This window comes from Carassius carassius, chromosome 5 (assembly GCF_963082965.1).
Source record: "Carassius carassius chromosome 5, fCarCar2.1, whole genome shotgun sequence".
Lineage (NCBI taxonomy): Eukaryota > Metazoa > Chordata > Actinopteri > Cypriniformes > Cyprinidae > Carassius > Carassius carassius.
Window position 1 is genome coordinate 39867840 of NC_081759.1, and position 15809 is coordinate 39883648.

General features: G+C 38.1%; 1 protein-coding gene across 11 annotated transcripts in view; it reads right to left on the minus strand.

Annotated features, from left to right (window-relative positions):
* The window catches only part of LOC132141605 (autism susceptibility gene 2 protein homolog), a 261214-nt gene that overhangs the window by 184047 nt on the left and 61358 nt on the right, over window positions 1-15809 (minus strand). The window lies entirely within an intron of this gene.

Consider the following 15809-nt stretch of genomic DNA (forward strand, 5'->3'; position numbering starts at 1 on the left):
GAGCTTAGGGATGCTCTCGAAACTTCCTGTTTGGCCTGCATTTTAAGATCCACTGATTTGAATGCATGCAAAAGAGCCACAGCTCACCTGGAAATGACATTCACTGACCTTCGTCATGTTTCGATCTGATAAAACCTTCTACAATTACAAAAGTATAAATATTATGCCCATTAGTAGTTATTTTTATTTATGGGGTCTGCTAGAAAATACATGTACATTGCATAAAAAAATAAATAAAAAAATTCCCATCCCCAATGCAATATGTGGTATATTATAATTTTAATGCAATTAACAAATTTTGTTTAATGGCACCTACAGCATTTATCAAGTATTATGAATGAAGTGTTACTGATATTTATGCCTCTAGTAAATTACTTTTGAAAAAATATTTTTTGTTAAAAATTAGTAATTATAGCCAACATTTACTTCGTACAAATTATTTAATAAATATTACGATTTTGCATAAATATTTATACACACAGAGACACACACACACACACACACACAGAGACACACACACACACACACACACAGAGACACACACACACACACACAATGTATTTAAATGTTTAGATTTTCTTGCAACTCAGAACAGTGATGATTGATGAACTAAATGAACAGTCCATTTTAAAAATGTGTGTGTGTGTGTGTGTGTGTGTGTGTGTGATCTAGTCCCAGTTTGTGTGCATAAGTATGAGCAATGGTATGTGTGTTTTACTCGAGCAACTCCCCAGTGGCTTGCAGGTCTTGGCCCTGGTCTCCAGATCTCTACTCTAATTTAAACAGATCACTGCAACAATTAACCTTTCTGCTAAATATCAATTATAGCCCAAGGCAGAGCAGAATTAAAACGGTCATCAGCTAATCTGACAGGTCCTGCATTCTTTCACCACCTGGTCATCGTTTCCCAGTCAATTCTCCCAGAGGACACACGCAAGCCCCATTTAATTACCAGAGCCAATACTGAGCCAGCGCTGGAACAACACGGCACCAGCACTGGATGATTGGTGCAATGATTTACCATTCAGTTAAGATCAGAAGCTAAAAGCAGCGGAGTGATAGGCGCAACACTGGTGCTAATGTTGAAGATTTTCAAAAAAAAGAGCTGCAGGTGGGCCTAATCAAGTCAGAGTAATTTGCCGTAGTCAAGACAGGGGCTCGATTCTGTCAGAAAAGCTGACAAGCTAATCAATCCCGCTATCTCGACGTAATCTGCAGGGCTGCTTAGAGAATCGTGGATTTGCTGGTGTGAATACTTGTAAAAGCAAGTGTGTGTGGTGTGCCAAAATATGGTTTTGATTTGTTTACAGAACACAGAATGAAAATTTTTCACATCTTCACTGATGTGGAAACAGAAGTCTGATTTTGCGATTGCAGCGTCGAGACGTTTGTCAGACGTTTTTTGGATATACCTTGTATATATACCTTGGATATACCTTGATATACCTTCAAATAAAATGGATTTAACCGAGGCTTCATGAACGCAGCTAGCTGAAGGTTTTGCATATCTGCCCCTGAGAGACCAATCATGCAAAGGGTTTCAAATGCACTTTAGTATTCCTCTGTTTGTGCATTTTCTAGTTACAGATTCATGTCTTGTTTAAAATGGTGCAAGGTCAAGCTTGTAGACTTTAAGGATCTGTAAAAGACACAATTTCCCTGTTAGTTTTCTCTCAAAGACATGTAGGGAATTCAACTACAACATGAGGTCAAATTACCATACATAATAAATAACCCTGGGATAACTGGATCACAGCGCATTTTTTAAAACACGTTTTGTTCTGAATATTGTTAAATTGAAAGGATTTGAAATGGCGTGAGGGGAACTAAAATAAAATAAATAAAAAACGTCATATCAACTCATGGGAACGTGATATGTCGTGGCCATGAGATCATTTTTTCGAGGTAATGACATCCTTATGTCGTGAGCACATGATGTGACATTTATTTTTATTTTTGCAAATTAATAATTATAAATATTATAGTCTTTCATTGAGGAATTAATCATTCACGTCTATCATCACACACGGGCATGATCTAAATCAAAACTTCATGGCATAATAGTCAGCCATTTACAATAGCAAATAACAGCATACAGAACGTTAATCAGGTAAAGCGATACACAAATTGAAAGGGGAAATAATGAAATATTATATTTAAATGAAATAATTATAAAAATATAGCCATAAATAATTTAAATAATAATAATATACAAAATGTTAAAATAAAAATTGAAAAGTTTTTTACATTGTGCTATGGTCATGCAGGTTTGTTTACGAATTAAACTTGTGGCCACGAGAAAAATATGTCATTCCTCAACACAGCGACTTAACGTCACGTGGCCACGACATAAGGTTGTCATTACCTCCACAAAATGATGATTTCATGCCACGACATCATAACTCGTGGGAATGTGACAAAACTGTGTGAACCAAACATGCCCCCTCTCGGTCACCGTAAAATGCGACTCATAGGCAACTAGTTGTTTTGTTTTTTCTCAAATATGCAATTTTATTTGAGATGTTTAGCTTAGCCTATTTTTTATATTTTGAAAAAGTGCTTTACTTTGAAAAATACTGATTGTATTAATTCTTCCGGTCGGTTATCGGTCAATATGAGCATCCCCGCTCTGAAGGTGAAAGCCCTGTTGATGGGAGGAGCAGCGAGCAGGCGTTAAGTCTTTGTTTTGTTATTCTGCTCTTTTGATCCTGCCTAACCTCAAAGGGCCTGCCGTCTCCAGCCAAGAGCCCCTGAGCCGCCACAAGTCCCACCTCCATTAGCACGAGAGTTTCACCTCCGCCTCCCCCTTGTTCTCTCCCTCCTTCCACTCCATCTCTTCTCTCTTGCACTTTAACTCATCCGCACCAGTCCCTCTCTCTCTCTCTCTCTCTATCTCTCTATCTCTTTCACTCTCGTCTTCACCTGTCAGCTGTTTTCTCTCAGTCCCTGCTCGGGAATCAAGCCCTGTCAGTCCTCATTACCCCCCGGACAAGTCTGGAACGTACCACCCTCCCCGTTCGGATGAAAGCTCTCTGATGGTGAGGGGCGGGATGGGAGAGCGTAACCGAGGGCAGGCTCTGGGGACACAGATCCTTCCCCTAATTTGCTGGAAAAAGTGTCCCGCACTAGAGGAGCCTCACCTCTATTAACCCAAAGCCAGAGTTAAAGAGAGACAAAGAGGGAACGAGAGAGAGAGAGGGAGAGGGCGGGTGACAGTGGCACCTCTACAGTGACTCAATCTCCAGGCTCATTATCCCCGAGCTGCCCCAGAGCAGAGCAGAGCGCTTGGAGCATGGCAGGGCCACAACAGGGCCAGGGGCCAAACGGATTCATCTGCTCTCATTTGCTCCTGTCTCAGCAGAGGCGGCAGCTGCTTGGGGAGAGGCGGATTGAGCGAGGGAGGAAAGGGCGTGAGTGTGGGAGATTTAAGGCTTTCTATCCTGGCGCAGAATAGCGCCACCTGTCTCTTGCACTGTATAACAGTGACACAGACCAGAAGAACATTTTAAGAATCAGATTTGGGAAATAGCAGGTACTTGTGGTGCTCTCATACACTATTGTTCAAAAGTAAATGTTTTTTAAATAAGTCTCTTGAGTGTTTATTTGTCCAAAAATACAGTGAAAACAGTAATCAACTGAAGTTAAAAATCAATTAATTTCTTCTTTCAAGATTCTATAGTTTATTCCAAAGTTACATTTTCAACAGTTTTCTAATATGTTGATTTGGTGCGCAAGAAACATTTCTTAGAATTATCAATCATAAAAACATCTTTTGCTGGAAACTTTGAAGAGTTCCTTCATGACAAGGTCCTTTGATAAAGAACAGCATTTATTTGAAATAGTAATCTTTTGATCAATTGAAAATGTTCTTGCTAAAAATTCCAACAACATTGCCAAATGGAAATCCCTATTTTCGTATATTTTGGGGGTTAATTTTTGCATAGCCAAAATTCGAAAATCACAAAACTATGTGGGACAAAGTCTTGTTATTGTTAAATAAAACTTACAACAACAAAAAAAGCCAATTCGAGATATTTTTCAATGCTATTATCACGTTATACCTCATGTCATATGCCTGTGACAGTTTAAGACACATTACACAAAAACATTTGATCACAGAACGGCTGTGATTGACCAGAATCAAGTACATCAAGTATCTTTGTGATGACATCATCAGCCTTCCCAATCATCTAATCACCATGTGACCTCCTTCCCGGTCACACTAACCTAAACAACCTTCGTGGGCTGCACTGTATTCCAAGGACACAGCGCTTTATACACTAAAAGGATTCCTGCTTTTATTACAATGAGTCCCAGAGTATCCATTAAACGTCTATCATCACTGTGCATTGTTCATAGCTCAGTGTGATTGATGTCCACATTATGTGGCCAAACGTATTACACAAGGCTCAAACCCCCAACATGCATCCCATGCTTTCCAGTAAGATGGGGGTTGCATAGAGGCAAATTTACACAAATGAGGTTCTACGGTGAGCGATTTGCGTACTCCATCACCCTAGAGGGCAAGAGAAAAAACGTTGCATTATGCTGTGAGTGGAAATCACTTACACAGATGGAATTCAAAGCAAACAAAAGCAGAAGTTCATTAAAGTCAGGCTGTCAAATAAGTGCCGTATGTGCAAATAGTTCACAGACACCAACATAAAGCTAATAATAGCAGTGGTCTCGCATTTCAGAACAGACTGCCAACAAGAAATGGCATTCGCAACTCATTTTATTTACATAATGTGACAAATATCAGAAAAAAAAAAGATATTCAATCAGAAAAAAAGCAAAGCTTGATTTTATTCCATCAGAAATCGACTAGACTGTGAAAAGTAAGTGAATACTTCAGGAGCTAAGGTGACCTCAACCTAGAAAGTAGCAACTGCAAATACATAAACCAAGTTAAATTAATGATTATTTATAAAGTAAATGTTTAAAATAAATACATTACACAATACACAATGTTTATTAATACATTTAGAAATAAATGTAACCACCACATTATGCAAGTAGTTTTCATTTTTATTTCATGTTAGCTATTGCATTAATTAATGTTAGCATATAGAACCTTTTTGTAAAGGATTCATAGACATTTAAGGAAATGGTTTAACTCCGTCGCAGAGAAATCAGGCTGAAAAAAAAAAAAAAAAACGTCAACAATGATAGTTTCATGCATGTTTCATTTTAGCATTGAAATCAGTGACTGGAGCTCAACACCTGCCTCCAACCAATCAGATTCACCCTTATTCCTTCCACAGAACAGATCTGCACATACTAAGTGCTTTTGAAAGACGGCCCCATATGGGCTTATATAATGTTCAGTGCTGTCTTTACCCACTGACCCCAGGTCCCTCGGGGCCCATGGGTTAATGAAAGGGGTAGATTAGTGGTCCCTATGGGCCTGTCTGTCTGTCTGTCTGTACAGCCCAGTCCTATTTTACACTCCCCAGCCATATGCATTGGAGACCGAGGCACAAAGATGACACATGGGCTTAAACATGAGCTCTCGTCATCTCTCTGCCACCAACCGTCTCGGGGGGCACCGCAGGCCTCGCCAATACACCCAAGAACACACAGAGACACATGTGACACCTGGAGGGCAATTAGACCACATGTCGCCCCAAGTGTTTACCTAAAATACACAGCCACCCTGCTGCTTCCCATGATGCAACTCTCCCTCTGCAATTACGAAAGAAAGCAGAACGAAAGAGAAACACTTTCGAAAACACGGATAACACAAAAAAAGCCCAGAATGTTTGTTTGTCAAAATTCCTAATGTGGCAGCAGACGCTGTTTTTCCACCTTCACTCGTAACAAAATGTTCAGCTCGAAACTTGAAAGAAGAAACGTGTTTTGCAAGATGTTATGAAAACTAATGGGGCAAATTCAAATAAGGCGTCTTTGTGATGCAGCCCACTTGGTTTGCTCATTTGCAAGGCAAAACCTCAGCTTTAAAATCTTTACAGAGACAAAAAGGCCCCCGGGCTAGTGCAGAAACATCTGGTGCTAAACAAACGTTTCAGCGTTCATTTGTAATGTGCTCGGCTTGCTACAAGAGTGAGCTGTTAAAATGGCTGCGGTGTAAATTGGCTCCATCAAGACAATAATACTACACCTGCTGAGAACACTGGCTGTTAGAGGCAGTGAGACTGAAGCATCAATCCCACCGTAACAGGTAAAATCCATTCAAAATACACTGGACTTTGAAAACGGACACAAACTAGCTGATGGCAAAGGCTTTTCATTTAGTCAAAGACACTTCTATTAACACTAAGAAAATGGTACTGCAGAGGTTATTGAAAATTAATAACAAAACATATAATACATTATACATTAATATAATACATTAAATCACATGTTAATAGTATAGTACTGAAATTCATCTGCCATGATTTTGCATAATAAACCAAAAGTGTTTTTTTTTGTTTTTTTTAAAGAAATTAAAACTTATTTAGCAAGGGTGCATTAAATTGATTTCTAATGCAATAAGAGTAAGATATTCCTGTTTTCAACATTGACTTCTGAAGTATCGAGGCAATTCAGTACTAAAATTCAGAAAAAAAGAGAAATACATTTTAAAATGTTCACATAGAACATACTTATTTTAAATTGTAATGCTATTGCACAGTATTGTTTTTAATGTATTATTGATTGAATAAATGTAGACTTGGTGGGCACAAGAGCCTTTTTTTTTCAAAAACATTGAAAACCTAAAATGAAAATTTATTAAATTACAAAACTTCTAAATAGAGGTGTACATATTCTGAAATTCACATTAATGCAATCTAAGCTATTTTCAAGAATACTTGTCCAATTTACATATCTAATCAACATTACATTACCATGGTACTTTTGGATAGCTTTCTCAATTGTTAAATATAAACAGGACATTAAACCCAGTTGTTGAATGGATCATAACCCACTAGATGAAAAACAATTCAATACAACTACTATTTTTATTAGAACTTTACAACCTGTTATCGCCCCTCACAAAGATGTGATATTCACACTACACAATGACAGCTGATTAAAACCTACAGTTCTAAACAGGACACTCGAGATGCCACATATCCCTTTAATTAAATCAGACACAGTTATCACCTAAGATGTGGCTACAGGGGTGTTAATTCTTGCACTGTTAAACAAAAATAATTTTTTTTCTGATCCTAATCTGTTCTCCTGAATATATACAATTTTCCGTTTAAAACCAACAATGAATTCAGCTCTCCAAATAATAATAATAAAAACCCAAGCTAGTTATCAATAAACTCCATAATATCCATATTCTCATGTTTTAATAACTATTCAAAGTTGCCAGCTTTTTTTTAAGAAAAATATTAGTGGGAGTGAGCAGCACACTGGCTGAAATGATAAACTGGTGTAAGTTTTAAAATATCATTTTTGTTGTGCTTAAGCAACCACCACATTTTTTTTCTTTCTACATGTTACATAATCACACCAGTAGGTGGCAACAAGTGACCAAGTCTTTACGAGTTGAATCACGGAGTCATTTATCAAATGATTCATTCAATCTCACTCATTCTTTCAAAAACTTAACAAGTGAGTCACTGAATTGTTGAACTAACACATTTATCATGCAGACTTTAGATCTCGCAGCTGCCAGACTTGCATAGTTTTAGCACAAAACCAATACAAATATAAGAACATGTGCAGAGATTGTATAATTGCACGGCATGAAATACTGGAGGTATGGACCTGGGATTGCATCAGACTGAGGGAAAATGTGTGTTTGTGTTTAGTAAGACACAAATACTCGTATTTCCTGATTCTTTGTGATGTCGTGTTGAAATACCATCCAGATTTTATATACGCGTGTGTCCAAATGTCAAATATTCAACCTAGAATTTTTTTGAACTTACACTAATACTCCAATCCTGGCTGTCTTTCCAGTGTCTGGTACTTTTCATCCAGCACTGAATCATCAAGCTCAGACAGACATCAACAGAGCAAATTAACTTCCCTGTGATGATGTCTGAAACATCAGGCGGCATTTAAATCTGGAGAGGAAAAAAAATGGCAGGCATGACAGCATTCTACATTGCATGCTGGGATACACTACATATGTGGTAACATGACCCGGATTTAAAGCTGCATAATCTGTCAAAACACTGACACATGGCGTGCTATTTCTAAGCATGGACGCAGACATAAAACACTCTCTCTGTCATTCTGTTGTAAATGTGCTGTAATCCACACAAATACCACCTGATGACACAAACATACAGAACAAAATCTCCCTTGCCAAATGACCAAAGTTACTACAGTTTCAATCAATCAGTCAATACAATTTCTTTTTTTATTTACACACACACACACAAAATTTACTTCCACCTCCACTACTGTCAAAACAATAAATAAATAAATAAAATTATACTATACTACTACTATACTACTACTATTAATAATAATAATAATAATAATAATAATAATAATAATAAATAATAATATGAAAACAAAATAAATAATTTTTAAAAAGACAAAAAAAGTAAAACAAAGAAAAACAAAAAGCAAAGAAAAAACTAAAGTGCACAAAAGTACAGCCAATAAATAAATAAATAACCACTTTAGTTCCATTTTGTTTTTGTAAAAAAATATTTTTTAAATACCATGGCGTTTACATTACTGTACTGCAATGCACATTACTTTTTGTAAAGGATATTTTAATTATGATTTTACTGTTGATGGAAATCATGATTATCATGGTAATGACTGTGTCTACACAAAAAAAAGTGCAATTATTATTATTTAAACTACTTTTGCAGGAGATTGGGAGCAGTAATCTTGACAGTGGTGCATTAGGATGACTAACAGGCAACAGAAGCTTGAGGATGGAGGGAGGAAACCCACCGTGTGTTTGTGTTCGTGCCTAAATGGGCCATGATCTTGACCTTGGGTCACACTATATTCTCTGAGCAGCTCAAGTGCAGTCGCCTCACACACTCTCAAAGCAATGATGTCAGCTAAACGGAAAGTGAAAAAACTCTGCCTGGAGATTCTCAAAACCTAATTTATTGCCTCTTCATCTATTACGATAATAGTGGGGTCCGTTTTCCTTTTCCTGGGCTTATGCGTTCATGCGTGCACGCACACACGCGCACAAACACACACACACACACACACTTGCAGAGGTTAAGTGACCCTGTTACTGAGGCCAGACCACACACTTGTTCTCTGGCTCAGTGAAGTTTGATCTGTCATCAGGACTATTGTGGCCTGCTCTGGACGTGCTCCCTCTGGCCTGGAAGACACTAATGAAAACTAGCCAAAACAAATGAGAAAGAGCAGCGTGTGTGTGCATAAATCTGCTGGTTTGTGTAAACTGATGTCAATGGGGGAAAACCTACTTTGACACCGATTTTAGCAACCTGTGCTAGCAGCCCTACCATGATTTATTAACCAACCCTGGCCTTCCTGTTTCCAATTCTTTGTTTATTGCTGTAGAAGAACGTTATCTCAAACGATCCCGGGTTCATTTCCAATACTACTAATCATATCTCTTTCAAAGCATTTTGCTAAGCTACGCTATCTCGTTAATGGGATCCAAGCAAAGCTGTGGGATGCTAAGCTAACTCCTAATGCTAACAAGTGATTTTCCTAATAAAAAAAGAACACTTCTGCTTTACTTACATTATTTTGTTACTGATAATACAAATAAACCTGTGACAAAAGTTGTGTAAAGTTTAAAAAACAGGCTATTGAGATTTGCTCTATAGTATATATGGTCACGTAAATTGCCATAGTGTTGCTTTCTAGCCTATAGCGGTCACTTAAGTCGCCTCAATCTGATCACTTTCTCGCAGCAAATCACCAGCGGTGTGAACAAACAGTTTGTGATTCCTATATAAAGAATCTCACAAACTTCAATGGAAGAAAACTGCATGCATCTACATGTTTAAAATTGTAAAATTTGCAAGTAGTTCTGTAGAGTCTTCTTTGTTTGCCAATGTTTAACAAGCCTATTTCAATCACTTCACACCTAGATTTTCTTCCAGAAACGCTCACCGTGCTCACAGGAGGAGGCACTGCTGTGCCAGAGATCCCTCTTGAGATATTCCCCTCAGGCCCAGAGGAACAGGAGTCGTCTGAGATATTGTATCTCTCCCAGGACACAAGCAGAGCTCCTTACTGAAAATACATGTCTGGGGAGAATGGAAATGCACGGGAAGGTCGTCTCTTTCCATTCATCTCTGTCCTCCGTGTCAGCCACTGAGCCAGCACATCAGCAATATTTTGCAGAGAGCGAGAGGAGGAAACACAGTTTACCAGCTTTCCATCACTCCAGAGACGATGGGTGGATGTCTCAGACTGGCATTTGGAGGAGAAAAGTGTCCCCTTCTCCCGAGAGGCATCCGTCACTGACGTTCTTGATGGAACAAAGGAAACAGATCGACTTTCTCCTTAACGGCGATCAATCCCAAAACTGTCCAGCTCTCAGAGGGAACATTTACAGCAGACAGTAAAGAAGGCCTTTGGGGCCCAATTGCATCCAGTAATCCTGCTAAGTGAGCTATATTTCCCTCCTTCTAGTCTGCTATTTGACAGGCCAGGTTCATAAATACTGCAGTTAATCTGGAAGCCACAACCTCAGCCTGAGGAGGTACAACCCGAATTCCGGAAAAGTTGGGACGTTTTTTAAATTTTAATAAAATGAAAACTAAAAGACTTTCAAATCACATGAGCCAATATTTTATTCACAATAGAACATAGATAACATAGCAAATGTTTAAACTGAGAAAGTTTACAATTTTATGCACAAAATGAGCTCATTTCAATTTTGATTTCTGCTACAGGTCTCAAAATAGTTGGGACGGGGCATGTTTACCATGGTGTAGCATCTCCTTTTCTTTTCAAAACAGTTTGAAGACGTCTGGGCATTGAGGCTATGAGTTGCTGGAGTTTTGCTGTTGGAATTTGGTCCCATTCTTGCCTTATATAGATTTCCAGCTGCTGAAGAGTTCGTGGTCGTCTTTGACGTATTTTTCGTTTAATGATGCGCCAAATGTTCTCTATAGGTGAAAGATCTGGACTGCAGGCAGGCCAGGTTAGCACCCGGACTCTTCTACGACGAAGCCATGCTGTTGTTATAGCTGCAGTATGTGGTTTTGCATTGTCCTGCTGAAATAAACAAGGCCTTCCCTGAAATAGACGTTGTTTGGAGGGAAGCATATGTTGCTCTAAAACCTTTATATACCTTTCAGCATTCACAGAGCCTTCCAAAACATGCAAGCTGCCCATACCGTATGCACTTATGCACCCCCATACCATCAGAGATGCTGGCTTTTGAACTGAACGCTGATAACATGCTGGAAGGTCTCCCTCCTCTTTAGCCCGGAGGACACGGCGTCCGTGATTTCCAACAAGAATGTCAAATTTGGACTCGTCTGACCATAAAACACTATTCCACTTTGAAATAGTCCATTTTAAATGAGCCTTGGCCCACAGGACACGACGGCGCTTCTGGACCATGTTCACATATGGCTTCCTTTTTGCATGATAGAGCTTTAGTTGGCATCTGCTGATGGCACGGCGGATTGTGTTTACCGACAGTGGTTTCTGAAAGTATTCCTGGGCCCATTTAGTAATGTCATTGACACAATCATGCCGATGAGTGATGCAGTGTCGTCTGAGAGCCCAAAGACCACGGGCATCCAATAAAGGTCTCCGGCCTTGTCCCTTACGCACAGAGATTTCTCCAGTTTCTCTGAATCTTTTGATGATGTTATGCACTGTAGATGATGAGATTTGCAAAGCCTTTGCAATTTGACGTTGAGGAACATTGTTTTTAAAGTTTTCCACAATTTTTTTACGCAGTCTTTCACAGATTGGAGAGCCTCTGCCCATCTTTACTTCTGAGAGACTCTGCTTCTCTAAGACAAAGCTTTTATAGCTAATCATGTTACAGACCTGATATCAATTAACTTAATTAATCACTAGATGTTCTCCCAGCTGAATCTTTTCAAAACTGCTTGCTTTTTTAGCCATTTGTTGCCCCCGTGCCAACTTTTTTGAGACCTGTAGCAGGCATTAAATTTTAAATGAGCTAATTAAGTGGATAAAAGTGTAAAATTTCTCAGTTTAAACATTTGCTACGTTATCTATGTTCTATTGTGAATAAAATATTGGCTCATGTGATTTGAAATTCCTTTAGTTTTCATTTTATTAACATTTAAAAAATGTCCCAACTTTTCCGGAATTCGGGTTGTAATATGAGAGGAGCACAAAGATGTGAAACCATCGCTGATGCTGGAGGGTCACTGTGGACACATGAATCACGCTACTACATGACACGCAGTGAAAATCCCACTCTGAGAGGCCTGTGATCCTTTAATGAGGTCTGATCTGAGATAGAATTGGATCAATGAAAATTCCAGCATAAATAATCTCACTAGAAGCACTATGAAACAAAACAGCAGAAAAAAAAAAAAAAACGTACCATAGGACAACCTGACCATATCTTCTTAATTCTAAACCTAATTTCAATTTACAATTCTAATTTCATGACAAGTGTTTGAACTATATTAATTATTCACACCACTATATAGTTCTTTTTATTTAATATACTGCACTGGTTACAATGAAATGTACACTGCCTTTCAAAATGTTGTGGTCAGTATGATTTTCATTCTTTTTTTTTTTTTATACAGCAAGGATGCATTAAACTTTTCAATAATGACAGTAAAGTCAAATAAAAAGGGTTATTTTAACCTCTGCATGCATTTAAAAATGCATTACTGTTAAAAATATTAAGCAGCACAACTATGTTCAATACTGAGAATAAAAAATGTTTCTTAAACCAGCATATTGCATTTAAAATGTAAAAATTGTAATAATATTTTACAATTATTCACTACATTTCAACATTTTCTTATTTATTTATTTTTTTATTTTTTTTTATCATTGCAGCCTTCCTTGGTAAGCATAAGAGATTTCTTTCAAAAACGTACGAAAGCCCCATCTTACCAACCCTAAACGTCTGAACAGTAGTGTGCATTCAGCAAAAAAAATACACAAGTTTCATTGATCCACTAGATATATAGAGGGCCATTCGATATGAGAAACAACGACCTGCCTGTGCAGTGCTGCGGAGATAAAATAGAGGAACTCCTCTTTGTGTGTATCTTGTGGGTTTTATGTGCTACAGGCGACTGCTGTATAGATGCTGACAGCCAAGAGGGCTCACATCTACCTGTTCTGTTTCAGCCATAACCTATCCTTCCCCACTCTTTCATTTGGGAAATCGTACATCAAAATTGTCTCCCACAGGTGTAAGCCTTCCTCGGGCGATCTTCCCTCATATATCTACCAGAAGGCCAGCACTCTTTATCAAGTCATCAAGGCCAGAGGTCAAGGACTTCATCCCCCACAATGCTTTTCACCTGGAGGCAGGCTGTCAAGAGGAGTCTGACACCGAGGCCAACTGCTCGTGCTCAGTGGCAGGCCAATAGGGAGAGGTCTTGGTCTCTGTGTCCATGGAAACACCGCTAGGTTTCTGCTTCTCGTTCTTTTCACAGTTTCTTGAAATGCATCGCAGGAGCTCAGACAAAGGTGCGTGTCTCATGCGGCATATTTAACTCTGCAAAGTGCAAATAAAAAAGTAGCTGATTACAAATTCTAAACCAAAGCCAACAGATGGCCAACATAGGCACAGATAATGAAATTAGAGTAAATTAACCAAGCACTGAAGCAGTCAGGTGCAGCACTGACGTTATGAACTGATAGATAAACATTGTAAACAAGCAATATGCTGGTCTATTAATCAATGCTACACAAAGACATAAAGTGTCCTTCTGACCAGTCCAAATGACTAAGGTCATCAGAGCCATAACACATAAAGGACTCTTCACACTGGCAGTGATTTGAGAAGTGCGCTGTATGCAAATGAGCAGCGACCAGATGCAGCATCAACAAAGGGAATGATGACAGCAATGTAAAATTCATTTATATAGCACATTTAAATGTAACTTTGTTGCCCAGAGTGATTCACAAAAGACAAGGAAAAAAAAGTAATAAATAATAACAAAAAAAATAAAATTGGCAGGGTTGAAATGAGAATTTAGAAATTATTTGGGAATACCTTGGGGAAAATAAAAATCTTCAATTTCTGAATTTGAATTGAGGAAGCAAACAGAATACAGATCAGCAAAATCAAATCATTTCATAACCCTAGCACTGTGCTAAAAATTAGGGGTGCTCCGATCACGATCGGCCGATCGTTATGCGCATCTCGTCAGTAAAGCCGGTTCTCTAATCAGTGGTTAATTCCATCAGGAGCGTGATTTCACATAGAGCAGCTGTTACTACACAGAGCCGTTGTTAACTGAGAAGATGCGCAAATCCACTTCATTTTCAGCATTTATTTGCGCATCTTCTCATTTAACAACGGCTCTGTGTAGTAACAGCTGCTCAATGTGAAACCACGCACCTGATGGAATTTACCGCTGATTAGAGAACCGGCTTTACTGACGAGATGCGCATTAACGATCGGAGCAGCCCTACTAAAAATCCTACAAACTCAGGATTGTTTCCATTCAAAAACTCTCTGTGGATAACTTATTATATATTAGTATCAAATCTTGGGATTTATTCTTGTCATTTTGTTCCCCCTCAATGAAACAGGTTTGTATTGCTTTTTGGAGCTGATCTAAATTTGTTAATTGACCTGAGCGTATGCACCTCAGTTTTTGAGTAAAAAAATAAAAAAACCTTCTGCTAACTGAAGTTGATAAAAAAAAAAGACTGAATGCTACATTCTGTAATAATATAGAAATGTTTTAAATTTTTTCTTTGGTAAGTTGTTATACCTCCTGTAAGCAAATTTATCAAGTTTCAGGGCAATGCCATAGATAATTCTCCCTGGATCAGAACCAGAACACAACATGGGGGTGGGAAAATACATACAAATCATTTTTAATTAAAAAATATGAAAGTTAAGAAAGTATGCTTTTGAAATTTTAAAAAAAATTTATAAAAATAATGCATGCTTACAACTACAAGCAACAAACCCCAGCGATAGCTCTTTATAGCTCAAAGCTTCTGGTGCAAGGTGCTTCCAGTTATTATTATAGCTTTAAAACACATTCCACTATACTGGCTGCAGCTATAAACTGGTATCTACCATCATATCATTTGAATTCATTATTATAATTATAACAAGACTGGTTTGTAGCTTACTTATGTGTTGACAAGTATGGTGGATATTATCCCTGTAATTTCTCAGTCTCATTTATGATGACTGGAATACACTACACTCATCATGTTTGGTTGACAAAAATAAATAAATTAAAATTTATTCAATGAGTCTAATTCATCTAAATTTCCCTATGCACAAAAAGCCTGCAAAGAAAAATATAAAAAAAGTTACATTGATATGTGCATAATACATTAACTCGGTTTCGTTAATAAACTAATAATGAGCTACAAATTGACACATAATTATGCATTTCCCTTTTTAATTAAGAGAGAGCGACGCTAGTCTATATCAAAATATATAAAAAAAATCTTATCAGGGAGAGAGCAAGAAATACTGTGAGAGGAAAAAGAGAGAGAGAAGTGAAGCATAAAGAGTGTGATGTTCCCTTTGACAGCGCAGCCGTGCTCGTTAAACCTTTTCTTTATCTCTTAACAATCGCTCTAATTATGTTCATTGAAGGGGGCCAATTAATCCTGCATTGTCAGAGCCTGCGGCTAAGTGTTTCTCCCACATCCAGAGGAATCTGCAATTAACACAGCCAAATTTATTTAGTGACACTTCTCGGCTTTTGACTCCCTCCAATTATCCCTAA